This window comes from Lipotes vexillifer, unplaced genomic scaffold (assembly GCF_000442215.2).
Source record: "Lipotes vexillifer unplaced genomic scaffold, Lipotes_vexillifer_v1.1 scaffold216, whole genome shotgun sequence".
Taxonomy (NCBI): domain Eukaryota; kingdom Metazoa; phylum Chordata; class Mammalia; order Artiodactyla; family Lipotidae; genus Lipotes; species Lipotes vexillifer.
In genome coordinates, this window is record NW_006779100.1 from 499,696 (window position 1) to 519,066 (window position 19,371).

The window sequence follows — 19,371 nt, forward strand, 5'->3', positions numbered from 1 at the left end:
GATCCCCCCGGACCAGGGCCCGACCCCGTCTCCCCTGCATCGGCAGGTGGACTCTCAACCACTGTGCCACCAGGGAAGCCCTCACGTATTTTTCTATTACCCTAAATTATATAACCCAGCCCACACTGGGGTCTCAGTCAATCTTTAATTACAAGAATCATCTCTCCCCTCTCTGTGGTCAGTTGGTTTGTGTTCAGGAGATAATGACTGATCTTGACATAAGCCTAAGCAAAATATAATTAAAAGATAAATTTGAGACCTTTTTTTTCCCTTCCATTAGCAAAAATTCTTCAATTTATCATTTAGCCATGGTTCCAGTCACTTTTTTTTTTTTTTTTTTGCGTTACGCGGGCCTCTCACTGCTGTGGCCTCTCCCATTGCAGAGCACAGGCTCCGGACGCACAGGCTCAACAGCCATGGCCCACGGGTCCAGCCGCTCCGCGGCACGTGGGATCTTCCCGGACCGGGGCACGGACCCGCGTCCCCTGCATCTGCAGGCGGACCCTCAACCACTGCGCCACCAGGGAAGCCCTCCAGTCACTCTTCACAGGAAAGATAAAAATGGGAAACCGTGAAAGGTTTTTGAGAATACCCTCACAAATGGCATGGTCAACTAACTGTACACAGAAATCTTAGGATGAAACACTCAAGTTACAGGTGACCCCTTTATTAACTACAGAGTGACTTTCTAGGTACAAATGCTACATAGTTAGTTAGGTTAGGAATCGGTGTTATTGGCAAATTAGTGTCATGCCTCCTGAGGCACTCTCGACACTATATTTGTAAATGGTAATATCGAAATAAAGCATTAATTCCAAAACAGTTGTCAAGAAAGGTTAAAATTTATACAGGGTGGGGGGCAGTGGGGTCAGAATCCAAATGTTTTGCAAAGCAGGGAGACTCGTGGTAGCCACAGCTTGATGCGGAGAACAAAGGCAAACAGTAGCCCATACAATTAGCCACGTTGTGTGCAAAACTCTGGTCACCTCTTTAGCTCCGTGTATCATCCTAGAGATCACTATAAATCAGTGGGGAGAATTGCACCCCATGGCTGTGGCACATTGCTCGAATCAATGCACTGCTGCCCCTGCCTTTCGAGTTCCTGTGGGCGTGGACTCTCCCCAGCCGGCGCTCAGGGAGCTGATTGCCAAGACTGAGTTTAATTTGCGTAAACATGAAATCTGTTCACAGGTTTCGAGGGAGACCGCATAAACTGAAACATTTAACCTGACCTCAGCTGGAACTCCTCTCACCCTTTTGTTGGGGGAACTGTGTTGGTTTTGCCCACAGTTGACGGGTTGGTTTGAAAAATACTTGAATCTGCCCTTGAATGCTATTTGATATAGTCCCTTTTTATCAGTATGGGCTTGATGGCTAAGGAAGCAGCCAATTAATTTACACAAATACCTCCTTTAGTTCTATGGAGAATACGAAGCAAGCGGGCGGGCGAGAAAAGAGAGACAGTTATCTGAAAGGGTGTGACTGTTTTGCAGAGGTAAATGGATTGTAATTCTGCCAGGCAACATGCTTTATTACTCTATCTGACAGTGACTGGCTAGAAAGATACTGTTTCATTTGGAAGATAGATTGTCCTTGTAATATGTTACAGGGCTGAATCCTGCTAAAAATCCATCCTCCTGCTGGCTTTGCTCCTCATCACCATTTCTAAAGCACCCTGCCCTCGTGGCATTGTCCCAGGAGAAGGTGTTTCCATGGTAATCTCAATGGAGGCAGTCAGCTGACGTCTGGCACTGCCTGAGCTGGTGCGCGCCAGCCTTCTCTCTCACTCCTCCCTCGAGCCTTTAAACTATATTTATTAGTCCTCTTTAATGGAAAGTGTATAACCCCTTAATGTCAGACACTGAGTGCACTCGGGTTTATTTATTTATTTGGGTAGCAAGCTTACTACCTTCCTAATTAATTCTCAGCAGTTCCTGCAAGCTGTATTATTATTTTGAATATCTTGTGCAAATGTTTATATTTTTGCCTGTTACAACAAAGAGCATTGCTTAGCAATATTGGATATTTGGAAACCTCCGTTCTTAGAAAAAAAGCAGTGTCTATATTGAAGAATTTTAAAAGATAAAGATGTTAGGATTTCAGTTTAATTTTTCAAGAATCTTTTCTTGTTCTGATGCTGTGGCAATGAAATGGTCCACTGTCCTTGTAATTTCTTTTAGCACTCCATTATTTTATGGTTGGATTTGAGTGAGCCACATGGTTTTAAAATACTTCTAAGAAATGTGACATCTAGCCATGTTATCTCATTATTTTTAAAAAAGAGAAAAAAGTCAGAATTTCAGAGCTAACCTGAAATTGATTGTTTTCCTGACTTGTGTTTGGAAGTAAATGCCTTTTGTTGTACCGGTTAGAGACCACCGCTTAATGCTAAACCATACTAAATGAGCAAACTGACTTACAGTGTCAAAAGTCAGTGCTTTGGGACAGGAGGTAGAGTCCATTTTGATTAGTACTGTGCGTGGAAATTCAATTACAAATGTAAAAGGTGTATCAAAGCGGTGTCTGAAAGCAACAATCATTAGAACTAATGCATGACTCCTTTGAAAAGCTATCTCTTTAAAGAAACACAAAGCCTTATTAAAAATAAAGCATAAGAAAATTAGTATGACACCACCTCATTTGTCCAGAGGTCAGATTGCTAGAAACAAGATCCTTTTAACACAAAGCCCTGAATGGAGGCGTGCACATAAAAGATCTGTGCATTTGCAGAAACAGACGTCACTAACCTTGCAGTAATAGGTTTCCTCTTACACAACTGTCTTATGAGAGCTCTCTTTTCCGCAGTCAGCCTTTTTGAACACCTACTATGTGCTGTGCATTTGCCAGGCACTAGCAGTGGAATAGTCTGTCACTCAGTCTGCCCACAGGCCCGTGGGAGAGGCAGAGAAGCAAACCAGCCCGCCCAACACAGGCCTGTGGCAGCTGTATAGGTACAGATGACTGTACCTTCCTCTCCAGGGGAAACTGTCGCTCAGCAAGGTAAAGTAATGGCCCAAGGTCACAAAGCTCACAGGCAGTGTCACCTGGCTTCCGTCAGACCCTGGAGCCCTCAGAATTGCAACCCTGATGGTAACCTCCTATCGCTGCCTCCCATTTTATGATGAATAACGCATACAACTCAGATCCTATTTTGAGAAGAGGAAAGAAATAGCAGAACTAACATTAGTCACATGCCCAGTGTCAGGCATTTATTAGGAGATTTTTTTCTCTTATAAATTAATTAATTTATTTATTTTTGGCTGTGTTGGGTCTTTGTTGCTGCGCACAGGCAGCTACTCTTTGTTGTGATGCGCAGGCTTCTCATTGCGGTGGCTTCTCTTGTTGCGGAGCACGGGCTCTAGGCGCACGAACTTCAGTATTTGTGGCTCTCGGGCTCTAGAGCGCAGGCTCAGTAGTTGTGGCGCACGGGCTGAGTTGCTTTGCGGCATGTGGGATGTGGGATCTTCCTGGACCAGGGCTCGAACCCGTGTCCCCTGCATTGGCAGGCGGATTCTTAACCACTGCGCCACCTATTAGGAGATTTGAATATACTGTGTCTCCATCTTTATAAGAATTCTATGCAGGAAGTTAAGTATCATTTATCAATGAATCACTTGAGTTTCCAAGTACAGTACTGATGAAAATGGAGTTTACCTCCTGCCCCAAAGCCCTGACTTTCGACATTATAACTGGATTTGCTTAGTACCATTTACCATAAGCAGTCGTCTCTAACCGTTACAATTCCCAGAGGTATTGGTCACTAGTGTAGGATTTCAGTACAGATTTTCAGACACCAGAGCCCAAAAGCCCTAGTGAGCCACAATGCTAAGCATCTTCTGGCTTAGTTGCGTGTGATGCTCTCTCTTTTTTTCTCTCCCCCCATTCTCCTTGTTTATTTAGGTCTTTCTTACAATATTAATTGCTTCCTAAAATATTTCATCGTAACCTTTTGAGGATAAGTGACTTGTAGGCCTTGGGGATCCCGCAGGAAATGACATAATCAAGACAAGAGCTTGTGTACCAGCCCTGTTCTACCTGTCAAGGACTCTCAAGGTGTGGTGCATTAGGGTACAAAAAGAAAAAGAAAAAGGAAACCTTTTGCTTCATTTCTTTTGGAGAAAAAAAAAAACAGCACTTGGAATCGAGCTGCCACATTGTACTTCCACTGCACAGCTGTTTCTCTCTTAATTGCAGTCCTGTCTTTTCCAAGAATAAACATGTAGGAAAAGGTACCATAGTCTCAGGCCAGAAAGAAATATGGTGCTTTCACTGCTAACCTGATACTTAGGAGATTTGAATTTGATTTCATTTAGTTTCCACTTTTCAAGCCCAAATCAAAAATGTTTGTAGCTTCTAACTCGGGGGTTCTCAACCTTGGCCACACATTGGGATAGCTTGGGGAGTTTTTTTTAAATTCTGTTACCCAGGCCACATCCCAGACCAATGAAATCGAGTCTCTGTGGGTAGGCACCGGCATGTTTTAAAGCTCCCTAGTGTGAAGCCAGGGAGGCAATCCACTGATCTAACTATTCTGTTAACCAAATTTATTCACTTTTGTCGTTCTAGCTATTTCTTGGAATCATCTGTTGAAAGTTGGACTTGCCCCCAGATTCAGTTCTGCCATTAGATTTTTCTAACCTCTGTGTGTATGTGTGTGTTGCGTGTGCGTGCAAGCACACGGGCACGTGCACACATACGTGGGAAAGTGACAGGGAGAGAGTGTGTGTGTTTTCTGGAAAGCTTTGGGATCCTGTGATCTGTATCAAAAATTAAATCTTCTTGAAGGTACTGACTATGGTGTCATGTTTGCAGATGGTCTCATCGGAAGATCTTCCTTCAACAAGAGTAGTAGAGATAATCACTTTATATTTGCTGACTTTCATCCCTTGTGATGGACGTCACCATACACTGTCTCACTTGACCCTCCCCACGTCACTGGGAGGCAGTCCTGCACCGGTCCTGAACTCTTAGGTATTAAATAAATGAGCTTATTTCTTTGTTACTGGTTGAGGTTCAGAGCAAACGTTCTTTACACTGAATTATTATAGCAAAGTTCTAATGCACTACAGGGAGAATCTGATTTTCTGACATAACAGACCAAAAAAAAGATTTTATTTTATTGGAATTGTATCTAAATAAAGACGTCTTTACAATGTGTCAGGGATGGAGATACATCAGGCAGGGTAGGTAGAGTGGACGAGTTCAGGATCCTTTCTCCTGACATTGCTAGATTACTTCTTTGGCTTCTGTGCGTGGAACAGTCACTTTGCTCCATAGGAAGCCTCCTCCCGTGTCTGCCCTTACTCCCAGTCTCCTCCATCCCTTACCATTTCACAAAGCCTGTTGAATTGTAAGAATATCTCATGTTGCATTTAAAGACTGTTACACTCTAAATGGTAAAGGACGAAAGAAGAGTCACATCCTGGTGGGCAGTGTCTGGCAAACACAGGCCTTAGGATATGTGGAAGCATGCGGGTAGTTGTTGCATTTACGCCCCGTTTTAACAACAGCACCCACCCCAGTGGAGTGTTGAGGCCTGAACTGAGATGCATGTAAACAAGTCCGAAGTAATGCATGTGAAGTCCTTAGCATAGTCCTTGTCACATAGTAAAATGCTCAGTTAATTATCAGCTCGTAAACCCCTTGCAGACCGGCAGTCCCAGTGCCTGTGGACAGCAGAGGGGTGGGATAAAGTCAGCCCTCGGCATCCTCACTGTTTATTCTGTCCTCTTGCTTGTCCTTCTGCCTGGAGTGTTCCCAGATAACTGCCTGGCTCCCTCACTTCATTCAGCTCTCTGCCCAGAATAACCTCCAACGGGTTGTCTAGAAGCATCCATCCTATCCCTCTCTACACCTTTGTACTGCTACTATATTCCTCCTCATAGACCCTGTCACCACTGTCACCTTATACAGTTGTTTACGCTCTGGCTCCCCCTGCTCCCTATTAAAATACAGACTCCATGAGAGAAGGGCTGTGGCCATATAGTAGGTGCTCAATAAATGGGTATTGATGAATGCACTGGAGGGGTCAGGACTGGTGACAGGGAAAGCAGTTCAGAGGCTGCTGCTATAATCCTGTTAAGAAATTACAAGGGCCTGGGCTTCCCTGGTGGCACAGTGGTTGAGAATCCGCCTGCCAATGCAGGGGACACGCGTTCGAGCCCTGGTCCGGGAATATCCCACATGCTGCGGAGCAACTCAGCCCGTGTGCCACAACTACTGAGCCTGTGCTCTGGAGCCTGCGAGCCACGACTACTGAGCCCTCAAGCCACAATTACTGAAGCCTGCGCGATTGGAGCCCGTACTCCGCAGTAGGAGAGGCCACCGCAATGAGAGGCCTGCACACCGCAACGAAGAGTTAGCCCCCACTCGCCGCAGCTAGAGAAAGCGCACGCACAGCAGTGAAGACCCAACGCAGCCACAAATAATAAATAAAAATAAAATAAATACATGTTAAAATATATATTTAAAAAAAGGAAATTACAAGGGCCTAAACTCAAGCAAGGACATTTAAAGGGGTCAAGGGATCTGGATTCAAGAGCTATTTGGTAGAAGGCCTTGGGCATCGAGAGGAAAGGGTCTAGACTCATAGGTTTCTTTCTTGGACAACTTGGGTAGGCGGTGATGGTTACTCACCAAGATGGGAAATGTAGTGGGGGGGAAGCAGAGATGTGGTAGGAGAGGGTGGAAATAAATTCAGTCCTAAATGGATTTCATTTGAGGAGTCTGAGGAAAAATGGAGAGGTCCGCTAGACAATTAACTGTCTAGAGAACAATCCAGAATAGAGACAGATTTGGAAGCCATGAGTGGGTGGTAGCTTAAACCGTGAGTGTGGATAAGAGCATCCAGAGAAGGTGAGGAGAGAAAGGGGAAATTACCAGGAGAATAAGGCTTTTAAGGCTACGATGGAGGGTAGGGCTTTGATAAAGAGGAACACGTGGGAACCATCGGAGTTTCCTGAGCAAAGAGTGCCCTTCAACCTCATCTGTACATTTCGCTTTTTGTCCTCCACACATGCAATAAATTGTGATCATCTGCTGCCCACTGAGGCACTGCGGCACTGTGCTAGGTGCTAGAAAGAAAGAGGAAAGAGACTGCCTCTGCTTATTGTTTAGTGGGTGAGGCAAACAGATACAGACATCACCGCAGGACAACTCCTTACGCGCTAAAACAGAGCAGCATGAATTGCTGAGAGAGTGTGGAGGAAGGGTGGACATGGTTTCTCAGACAAGGAAGAGTATCAGGGATTCATAAGTGTATGCAAACACTTGTGCACTTTTCTGTACGGAGTACCTGTGACTTTTTTCAGATTCTTAAAGGGATTTGTGAGTGACTGCTTTTGGCAACGCAGAGCGACAGATTTTAAGAGGCCTGAAGAGGTTTGTTGTTTAGGAAGCTAATTCTGACAGCATTACAAAGTTTGGACGAACTGGGAAGTGGCTGGTGAAATAACTACCATTCAGTAAATACGCTTTGGGGCTTGGGACACGGTGCCACTGGTGGTGCTGAATTGAAATAGGGCCCCAAGAAACACAGTGGTTAAGGCAAGGTAATGAATTTCATCTTGGTTAAGTCAAATATGTGGTCCCCATGGGCCCTCCACGGGACCCCTGTCTGAGTTTTCCCCAGAGAGGCCAAATACCCATCTGGCACTGCAAGAAGTGTCTAAGCTGAGGTTCACATTTGAGAATTACCAGTATCTTAAGGAGAGGGAAACTTGCAGCCCCCTCTCCCACTAGGCCCACGTTGTCCACTCCTACAATATATGCCTCTTGGCTGCCCAGCTGCACCATGCGCTCACTAAAGAGAAAGCCACATTTTCTAATGCATTTGCGTGCATGATCTAGAACAGAGAGTTGGAACTTCCAGTTCTGGACAAGATAGAATAGATGCGTTTCTCCCTATCCTCCTCGCTAAATACAGCTAAAAACCCTGGACATCATCTTATAAAACAAACGTTAAGAAGACACTGAAAGGTGGAGAGAAAGTGAACTAACTCGGGACTTTAAGACTTGAAAAGCAACGTGGCAGTGAGCAACTTGGGATTTCTTTTTGTCTCTGTACATCCCAGACTGCATTCCTGGAGAAGCCCCCTATCCAGATGGGCACAGACAAGAAAAGCTTGCTTTCTCTTGCCAAAGGACCAGGAAGTGGGCAACCTATTTGACAACAAACATTCTCTGGGAAAACACCTAGGAGGGTTGCAGGCCCCCCTAACTTCCATCAGCAAAGGCCTCATGGAAAGCCTGGACCTCTACCCTTGCCCGAAGTGAAGAGGTACCCTTCCCCGTCCCCACTGGGGTGGCATCAAAGAGGCCCAAAGGGGAGCCTGGACTTGCACCCCCCACCCACCCAGGGAAAGGGTGGTGCCCCTTCCCCTCTCCATAGAGTCAGGGAAGGCCAGGGGAGGGGCTAGCTTTCCACCCGCTCCTGGTGGCTCTAAGGTGCCTGTCATACTCCCCAGCAGGGTGGTATTGGGGAGCCCACGTGGGGCCTGGACTCCCACCCTGCAGTAAAGCATCAGTGCCTCCTTCCCCTGCTGGTCCCTTTTTAGCAGAAGCCTGACAGAGTAGAAGATTTACATTAAATCCAGGGTCTCATAACATAATACCCAGAATGGCCAGGGTGTGATCAGAAGTCACTCATCATCCCTGAAATAGAGCAATACTAACCTACATGGATTCAACTTGCTGACAAACAGAAGATAAGGAAAGGAAAGCTAAAATTACGAGGGAATAATCTCTGCATTGAGAGGACCATTAATTTGTAAGGTTAAAAAAAAATTCCATGAAAAGACCAATAAGGAAAGTAACTTAAATTGGTATTTTAAGAGAGAAAAGAAAATAAATTCAAAATCATATAAAACTTGATTAGTAAAACAGTTAGCTTTGTAACATGATAATTTGTCTACGATGAAGTTATGTAATGGTTTTACCCAAATCAATGGTTGTGTGTGATTAGAATCACTTGGGGAGGTTCTAAAAACTATAGATGCCCAGCCCCATCCAAGACCAACCAAATCAGAGTAGCCCCACTGATTCTAACATGCAGCCGGGGTTGAGAACGTTGACCTAAATGAACCATAGGGGATAAATAGAATGTAAGTGGAGAAATTTTACAACTTTTGCATAGTCAAAATAGATGTGATGGAGTTTGTGTACTAAATTTTGCATGCTCTTTTCTAAAGAAGGGCCCTCTTGGGCCATTTATCTAGCTTCCTGCACCCTTGTGATGAATCCAATGATCTGGTACCCAGCCCACAACGATAAATCTGAAGCAGTAATTAAAAGGGAGTCAGTCCCTCGCAGGCAGGCATATTGATGGTTGCAATATATGAAAACTGAAAGTACAGGAGGGCTCTGAGGAGATTTAGTTTAGTTCTACTAGATGGCTTGGTATTAAAAACTTGTTGGAATGATTTCTTGAGCTGTCTCCTCAGAGCAGTCTTTTTGGAATTAAAGTTCAATTTTTCAAGAAACTACTGAATACCAAGCTGCGAGACAAACCCTGGAACTCAAACTGCCAGATAATCTAGGAGAGAGACCTCCAATAGGCCTGTCTGAGATTTTTAGCAAAAAGAAAACAATTAGCCACGTGGCTGATACCCATGAACTGGTAGGTTCTAGCCCCCTTTCTAGTAAGGAATTTGACACACTTAATCTAAATATGGAAAAGTCAAACTTGCGCACCACAAATGTACTTTGCACCAAAAGGGAAAAATGACTTAAACGTTTAAATTAATAAAGGAGGCTATGGCGGGCCCAGATTCCTGGGTAACTCCCTCTAAAGGAATTTGTATGGTAAAGTACAAAGTTCATTTGTGATGCGAACGTTATCTAGGTTGTAAATTTTCTCCTTGATGGTGCCCTTAATCCCTGTCAGGATGAGGAATATTTGGAAGAAATTGGAGTTGAATATGGAGATGTCATTTATTCAGTGCAGTTAGATGGGTTGATACTGGAAGTTTATTGAAGAGTTTTGCTGAGTTGCTTTCATGAAGCTGTTAAAATCAAGGGTTGAAAGGCCTTATCGATAAATAGCAGAAACTTAGCCCTTTTGTCAGTTGATTACAATGATTTTCTTTGACCTGAATTATATTGATCAATAGTACTAGGCTTATAACTAAGTGCTTGTGCCTAAAGTTGATTAAACTGGCTTTAAGACAATTTTTTTGTTACTGCTCATGGCATGTATTTTGTAGAAAAGGGTCTGTTTCACCATTAGAATGTCATGTGCTTTACACACACAGGCATGATTTTTGGAACATGTGGTCCGGCGGGTATGGTCATAGGAACGCCAGTAGCCCTGAAGATGCATCTGTTTTAAAGCACATTTACTAATTACTGTTCACCATAACAACTCTGAATCCTTAAGAAAGTAAAAGAATAATTGTATAATGTTTGATGAAGCTGGAAAATATTTCTGAAAAAGAGTGTGGTCTTACATGTTCTTCCAACATGGTAAATTTTTTTTTTTTTTTTGCGGTACGTGGGCCTCTCACTGTTGTGGCCTCTCCCGTTGCGGAGCACAGGCTCCGGACACGCAGGCTCAGCGGCCATGGCTCACGGGCCCAGCTGCTCCGTGGCATGTGGGATCTTCCTGGACCAGGGCACGAACCCGTGTCCCCTGCATCGGCAGGCGGACTCTCAACCACTGCGCCACCAGGGAAGCCCAGTCATAGGTTCTTTTAAATCAGGAATTCAGAAAGGGCAAAGCAGATGGCTTGTCTCTGCTCTGCAATATCTGGGGCCTCAGCTGAGGAGACTAGAAGGTTGGGGGGTGACTCAAGGGCTGAGAGCTGGAATCATTTGAAGGCTCATTCACTCAGATGACTGACACCTACCTGGGCTGGGAGGACTTGAAGACCGGGGCTACTGACTGGAGAGCCTTATGTGCCCTTTCGGAGATTCTTGGCTTCCTTATGGCATGGTGGCCGCAGGGTAATCAGGCTTCTTATGGGGGGCTTTGGGCTCAGAGCATGAGCATCCCAGTGAACGAGGCAGAAGCTGCACCCCCTTTTTATGACCTAACCTCGGAAGTCACACAGCATCACCTCTTTGTATTTTATTGGTTAGAAGCAAGTACTATGATCAGCCCAGATTCAAGGGGAGGGAACAGAGACCCCCATCTCTCAATGGGAGGAATGTCAAAGGATTTATGAACAAGTTTTAAACCCTCCACAGTCTACCCCTTCGTCAAAAATTATTTTCATTACTCTGACATTCAAAATATACTCACCCCCACCCAAGATGCCCCAAAGTCTCATTCCCTGATGTCATCAGGTTCAGGGTTGTGGTCCAGGATCTCATCATATAAGTCAGTTTAGATGCAGTTCCTCAACTAGAGTTCCTTCAATCTGAAGACCTGTGAAACTCAGGTCCTTAAAAGGACAAGTTATCTGCCCCACACACCCAACATACAATGGTGACACAGGGATGGGATACCCCACTAGACACTCCCCATTCCAAGAGATGGGAAATGGGAGGCACATAATAGTCAAGGGCCATCTGTGTTTGAAACTAAGTAGCCTTCTTGGTCTGCTTCCTGCCCATCAAAGGTTGGGGGTCCAAAAGCCTCTGCACATTTTGTAATGTCTCTCTCCCTTTCAGTCCAACCTGATACAATTCCTTTGAAATCTTGGTGGACTTAACTGTGCATCAATTTATAATCCACTAAAACCACACCCACAAACCTCTGCAAGATAAGCTGTCCTGTACCTGGGGCTCCTTATGAGCTGCTATGGGACAAGGTCCCTAAGACTCTTAAGAGCCCCATTGTTTAACAGAGAAAGGCACGCCCTGAAGATCTTTAATCTGCCTGGAAGTTTCTATGCAACACTGCCTTAGATCTTTCTGAGGTTTTGACAGAGGATTTTACAGTCCCGCTCTGGACTTGATCATTGCCCTGAAACCGTTTCCCAATTTGAGAATCATTTGCCATCTGGAGAAGCTGGGAATAAGAAACAGTTTTATTTTCAAACCCAGCAAGTGCAGGCTGCTTTATATTTCCTCTAAATTTTGCATGAAAGCTGAACCGTCCTGTATTAAGATCATCTCTCTCCTCTCACATGTTTTCATAGACAGCAAGAAGCAGCCGATGGCACTTCCAGTGTCCTGTCTAGAAATCCTTATCTAGATCATTGAATTTGTTAGGTACCTTCCCATAGTCAACAGTGTTGTCAGATTTCCTGCCACTTTGTATCAAGGGTCCCCTTTCCTCAAGCTTGAAATATTTTCCTTGCCTCCCTTCAGGCCCTTGTGACTACCTCCTTAAAGCCCATTGTGATTCCACCATCAGGCTCCTCAAGGCTCTTCCAGCTGCCACCCACTTCCCAAAGCCAGTGTCAACTGTTTTAGTATTGTGTTACAGTAGCACCTCACTGCTTCCAAATTTTGATTCCAGTCAACTATTGCTGTGTACCCAACCACCCCAGACTTAGTGGAGTAAAATAAATGACCATTTTATTATTTTTTTTAATTTTTATTTTGTTTTGGAGTATAGTTGATTCAATGATGTGTTAGTTACAGGTGTACAGCAAAGTGATTCAGTTATACCCATACAAGTATCCTTTCTTTTTCAGATTCTTTTCCCATTTAGGTTATTGCAGAATATTGAGCCCAGTTCCCTGTGCTATACAGTAGGTCTTTGTTGGTTATCTATTTTAAATATAGTAGTGTACCACCATTTTATTATGATCATGGATTCCAGTGGGTCAGGAATTTGGAAAGGGCACAATGGGGCCAGTTCATCTTTGTTCCACAATACCTAGGGCTTTGGTTGGGAAGACACGAAAGCTGGAAGTTACTCAGCAACTGAGGCTTGGGATCATTGGGACCCTCATATGCTCACTCTTCTGGCGCTGGGGCTGGGAGGGCTCGGACCAGGACTGCTGACCGGAGGGTCAACCCTTGACCTCTCCGAGAGGCTTGAGATCCTCACAGCACAGTGACCTCAGGATAGAGCCACGCCCTACATAGTGGCTTAGGGCACAAGCATTGCTTCCAAATGACGAGGGGTAAAGTCTTATTTATCCCAAGCTCTGCATTATTTCTATGACAGATCTGATTCGCTAAGATCTCTGATTTATAGCTAGTTGGGCCAAGGAGAGAGAGGAAGAGAAGGAGGAAGAAAGAGGGAAAGGGAGAGAAGAAGGGAGATCGGGAGAGACAGATGAACAGAGAACAGAGAGACAAGGCAAGAAATAAAATCACCAGGCATCCTACAGAAAGTCGGAGCATCTGTCTTCCAAGCTTCTGAATGGAAAACAGAATGAACAGTATGTTCTCCATCGTTGAGCAGCCAAATCAATTTGTTAATTGAGATCAAAAGAGCATAAATATTATAACTCTGCCGTCAAACCAAAGAACTGAAGTAGGAAATAGAAAATCCCAAAGGCCAAGTGTGTATATCACAGTACAAGCAGATACCTGAAGAGATGAAATGATTTACGTCCAATTCTATGAAAGCTCTTCGTGTTTTAAGCACATCCCTGATTGGGGTGGGGGGCAGCCCCAAGTTAGTGAAATCCCTTGGAGGTGTTTGCAGAGAGCACTAACCACAGAAGAGAAGAGATCCCCCCACTCAAGAAGACATGGAGTAGCTGCTTCCCGGGAGTAAGTCTGGAACAAGAAGGCCAGGAAGCCCTATAAAAAGGCATGCATTCTCCTCCCTGGTCAGACCTGGATGGCTTTGAAGGAGTTGATCACCATTTTAAAAGATTAACTCTTTTCAGAGTCACAAGAGCTCAAGGGCTCGCGGCCTATTCCATTATTAGAGAATTTTGTCATAAAAGTATCAGGGCCTTTTCTCGTGATTCCCACATTCTCCAGAAGTCTTCAGTTTTTTGAAATTGTTGTTTGGGATCCTGGAATTTACTGCTAGGCCCCCACAGTTTTCAGTGACAAAGCTTGTGCACACACGTACAGATGCAGGCAGAGAAATAAAGATAGAGTAAGAAGCGAAAGAGACAGCAAGCACAATTTGAAAAGATACTTGCACCACAGTGTTCACTGCAGCACTATTTACAGTAGCCAAAACACGGAAGCAACCTAAATGTCCATCAACAGATGAATGGATAAAGAAGATGTGGTACATATCTACAATGGAATATTACTCAGCCATAAAAAAGAACGAAATGATGTTATTTGCAGCAACATGGATTGTCACACTGAGTGAAGTAAGTCAGACAGAAAAATATCATATCGCTTATATGTGGAATCTAAAAAAATGGTACAAATGAACTTATCTACAGTACAGAAATAGAGTCACAGATGTAGAACACAAACTTATGGTTACCAGGGGGAAAGAGGGGAGGAAATTAGGAGACTGGGATTGACAGATGCATACTACTATATATAAAATAGATAACTAATAAGGACCTACTGTATAGCACAGGGAACTCTTCTCAATACTCTGTAATGACCTGAAAGAATTTTTACAAGAGTGAATATGTTTTAAAAAAAAGACAGCAAGCAAAATGACTTGTGGTTACAGTGGACTTTGGGGAAGTATTAACCCTGTCCCTGTTCTTGTCCTACAAAGTGAGGCTGAACCTAATCCAACAACTGTGGGTTTATAGCCTCAACATAATTTTTTTTTAATTATTGAAAACTGGAGATTAGAAACCAAGGATTATCTGTCATTAAGAGAAATCAAATGAAGTTAAGTTCTATTGCAATGAATCTTACTATGAGAAGAATATATAGGCCACCAAAAAATAGTTTAAATTCCAAACCACCTATCTCAAGCAATTTGAATAAACCTATATTCTATTATTATTATATTTTAAATAGTTCCTTTAAGATTACCATTAGAGCATTTGTCTGGTTTGTCACCTTCAAAGATTAACTATTTTCTTTGTAAAATTCTCATAATCCTAAATGGTACAATTCATGAAAACAGAAAAGATAAAGAGAAAATTCAGTATTTTGTGAGTTTGTTCTTACTACCGTGAACCTCTGGCTTTCTAGGTCCAGGTAATGAGCTAACCTTTTTAGCTCTCAAAAGCTAAGTAAGCCAATTTGACTTACAAATATAGAACTAAGTCTTAAAAAAGAACATTCAGAGGAAACTCTCTGGCATGTTGGTAATGTTCTGTATCTTGATTTGGGTGTCAAAAATCATCCACCTAAACACTTAAAAGTCTGTGAATTTTACTGTACATAATTTATACCTCAATTTTTAAAATCCTATTTGACTGATGGGTCAAGATGTATGGAGTATTTTGGTGTGAGTAGGGTCATATGTTTTAATTTCCAGTTAATTCTTTTCTCACCTGCTATTTATAAAAATAGTAAAAGATAGACAGTATCTATTAACATACTTAGTCTCTGTCATTTAAAAATTGTATTAAAAGATCCAGGCCAAAGTCTCCATGCTCAGTCATGATACTTGTTTCTAGTCCAGTAATAACTTTTCTACAGGAGAGGAAGTCTATTCTCTCCTTTATCCACAATGCTTTGCTGCCAAAGATTACCAGTGGTTAGAAAAAAGTTAAAACTAATATTGTAGGGTTGATATGATAATAAATACATTTGAGTATTTACCAACTTTCTATGGAGAGAGATACTGTTTTATATACCGTGGAATACTGTAAAATAAAAACAGTTCAAGGACACAACTTCATACTTGCCTTGAAAAAGTGAAATCTGTCAAGCAAGGAGATGATTCTAGTGGGACAAACACACAGATGACGCATAAATGTGACCTATTAATCAGCTGAGCGATATGGATGCATTTCTTATTAGTGAACCATCCTTACACTTGTGAACCATGCCCTCATGGTCATGGCGTATTAGCCTGTTGAATTGAGTTTGTTAATTATTTTGGATATTTGCGTCTGTCCTTGTGAGACTGGTCTGTAGGTGTGTGTGTGTGAAAGAGACCTTCATCAAGGTTTGCTACCAGGATTCAGTGAAATGAGTCGGGATGGTGTCTGTTTATGTTCTAGAGCATTTTCCATAGCGTAGGAATTACCTGGGACTTGATGGCCTATACTACCATCATCTGTGCCCAGGAACATTTAGGAGAGTGTCTTCTGCCAACATAAGAAAAAAATTCCCCTAGTTATGAATTGATTCTGGTTATTTCATCTTTCTTTGAGTCAATTTTTAGTAATTTGTATTTTGCTATAAAAGCATGCCTTTCACAAATACTTAACTTATTAATAGGAAATTACAGATCTTACTCTCATAATTTCTAAAGACATCACACCTTTTCTTAAATCTCTTTCTCATTCCTCATGTTAGATATCTGTGTTTTTGCCTTGTTTTTGCCTGAATAGACCCTGACAAGGGTTTGGTTCTTTAGTGGTCTTTTCAAAGAACCAGCTCTTGGGTTTATCATCTATATTGTTTTTCTCATTCATCAATTTCTGATTTTATCTTCACTAACTTTTACCTGGATAGATTTCTTTTGCTCTTTCTCTAGGTTTTTGGTATTTAATTTACTTCCTTTTTTTCTTATTTAATAACAAAAGTATTCAAGGCAATGTGTTTTCTTTTGAATATAGCTTTGGCTGCATCCATGAATTCTGATGTAAAATTCTCTTTCTCATTAACTTCTTCATTGTCTGTAGTTGCAACTATAATCCAGGAGTTGCCTAAAGAGATGTTACTTCTTTTAAAAAATTCTCAGTGATAAGGTTGTGTTGTTAACCTTTATATAATTTCCAGTTTTACTGCACTGTGATTAGAGTCAGTGCATATCCTACTTTTTGTAACTGGGGAGAGGAATGTTACTTTTGGCCCAATACATAATACATATGTGTAAATATTTCAGGGACCACAATAAATGTGTGTACAATTTCCATGTAACTGATAATCAAATACGTTGATCATTCAGCCACGCTCCATACTCATTTGCTTTTTGCCTGCTTGAACCGCCAAGCACTGGGTCGTCCACTAAAATCACAACTTGGTCCATTTCTTTTGTATAAGAATAATTTTTGCTTTGTATGTTTCAGTACCATGTTATTCAGTGCATGAAGATGGTGGTTTTCATTTTTTGCTATATTTTTGTCAATATAAAATGAAAAGTTTTGTTTTTTGCCTTGGATTTTGCTTTGTCTGTTATTACTATTCCCATCCCTAGTTTCTTTCTGGTGCGCCTTTGTCCATCCTTTCATTTTTGTTCTATGTCTTTTTATTTTAGATGCATCTTTTATAAACAGAGTATAGTTAAATTTCTTTTTTGACCTAATCCGTGACCCGTTTTCATCCAGTAAAAGAGTTGTATCTCATTTACATTTCTTACAGAAACTGACAAATTTTGTTTTCTTAAATTTGATTGTGTTATTTAAACGCTTTCCATTTTTAATACTTCTGTGCTATTTCCTTCTTTTTTTTCTAGTTGCTATGTTGTTCAAGTTTTATTTATTCTCTTTTTACTGACAATTAGAAAGTTATAACGTTCTTTTTACTTGTCTGGTTATGTTCACTGTTTGATCCTCCATAGGAGGAGGGTCTGGGAGAATTGAGTTAGATTAGCATCAGAGATTGTATCTGCCCTGCTCAAAGCTTCAAAACCAAAGAAGAGGAAGGTTTAGATTTATCATAGCATAGAGATCTCACAGATTATGAAAAATAAGAAGGCAACTAGTAGGGGGAAGCCCTGATAAGGAGTTTCACTTTTGTTCAGAGAACTTACTTGTGTGTTCTGGCTGCCCGAAGATAACTGAGGTAGGATCTCTTCCCTAACTAATGTATTTGCATACAGTACCTCCCTTGGCATGGTACTTGTGTAAAGTTTTTCAGATTTTGCTGGCATATCTTCTCTTAGAGTGTAAAGACCCTTGAAGGCAGGGGCTTTTGCTTATTTATCGTTTTATACCTCTGAGTTGCTCCTATTTGACCCTTGCCACAATCTTAGGAGGTAGATGGGGCACCTAGTAGGATCCTTATTTTGCAGAAAAGGAGACAGATGGCCTCCCCCAAAATTAAATGATTCGCTCAGGCTCACACGGCTGAATTGAGATGAACACCCAGGTCATCCCTTACTCCACTGCTTTTTCCCGTCTAGCATCCTGTCTCCCAGAACAAAAGAGACATCCTGGATGCTGTTTGTCCTGCCTTGGTGACAACGGGATCTTAATCTTTCATTTTGTGTGCAGCAGAGGAAAGTAGGTGCTGTTTTCCCTCTTTTCTGCTGGGACTCTGGCATGCGCATAGGCCTGAGAACACACATGAAGAATTCCTGTGCCCATCCAGGTGAAGCCACTCAGGCAGGGCGGAATAGGGAAGGGCAGGAAGGGAATTCCACACCCCGAGGTGGGAAGGTAGCTGAGAAAACAGTCATAGGCGCCTCTGCTCTAGCCTGACAGCATCCAGGAAGGGACCTTCTATCTGGATGGTTTCAGCATTCACTGCTGAATCGGTCCCTTTCCTCGGACCCGTGCAGCTAATGTTCCTGGGATATGCAGGCAGAGTTAGTGCTGTTAGAATTCTCATTTATATTAGGCTTTAATCAAGTTCTCCTGTGAAGTGCTACATAAATTTCATTTTGAATTTTGTATATAAAATAAATGAGAGAGAAGGATCTTAGACATAACATGTTTTTTTAAACGAAAATGGTATTTTTAATTTACTCATATAAAAATCATCTGGGGGTGGGGGAGGGAAGGATTGGGAGTTTGGGGTTAGCAGATGCACACTAGTATATATAGGATGGACAAACAACAAGTTCCTACTGTATAGCACAGGGAACTATATTCAATATCCTGTGATAAACCATAATGGAAAAGAAATGAAAAAGAATGTATATACATGTATAACTGAGTCACTTTGCTGTACAGCAGCAGCAGAAATTGACACAACACTGTAAATCAACTAGACTTCAATAAAATATTTTTAAAAGGAACTTTAAAAAAAAGCCAATGTACACCAAACCAAACCAAAAAACAAAAAAAAAATCATCTAAGTGTCAGAAAGATGGATACATTCTCTTATCCATGGCCTCAGAAAACCCATGATCTAACGTGGGTCTGTGAAACGATCTCCAGCTCCTTGAATATTTTCCTTTCTCTCCATTGAGCGCTGACCCTGGAATTCTTTAAAATCAACCTAAGAACTCACCTCCTATGAACATTTATTTCTGTGACATTTAGGGATACTTATTTTCACAGCCTGTGTTCATTTGTACATGATATTTGGAAAAGCCTACTGTGACAGAAAGAACATGCGTCTGGGTCCATCTGTAGGCCTGAGTTCCAGTTTCAGGGTCTGCAAATCAGCTAACTTCTTTGAGCCTCCGTTTGCTTATCTGTAAAATATGGGCATGAGACTCAATGATCTTCCAAACGTATGAACTGTTAAAGTGTTCTTCAGTTGTTGGGTATTTGTCTCTTCCACTCATCCAACTGGATCATGAATCCC

The 19,371-nt window shown here is 42.2% G+C and overlaps 1 protein-coding gene across 1 annotated transcript in view; it reads left to right on the forward strand.

The window, feature by feature from the left end:
• The window catches only part of MYO1D (myosin ID), a 249,529-nt gene that overhangs the window by 225,978 nt on the left and 4,180 nt on the right, over nt 1–19,371 (forward strand). The window lies entirely within an intron of this gene.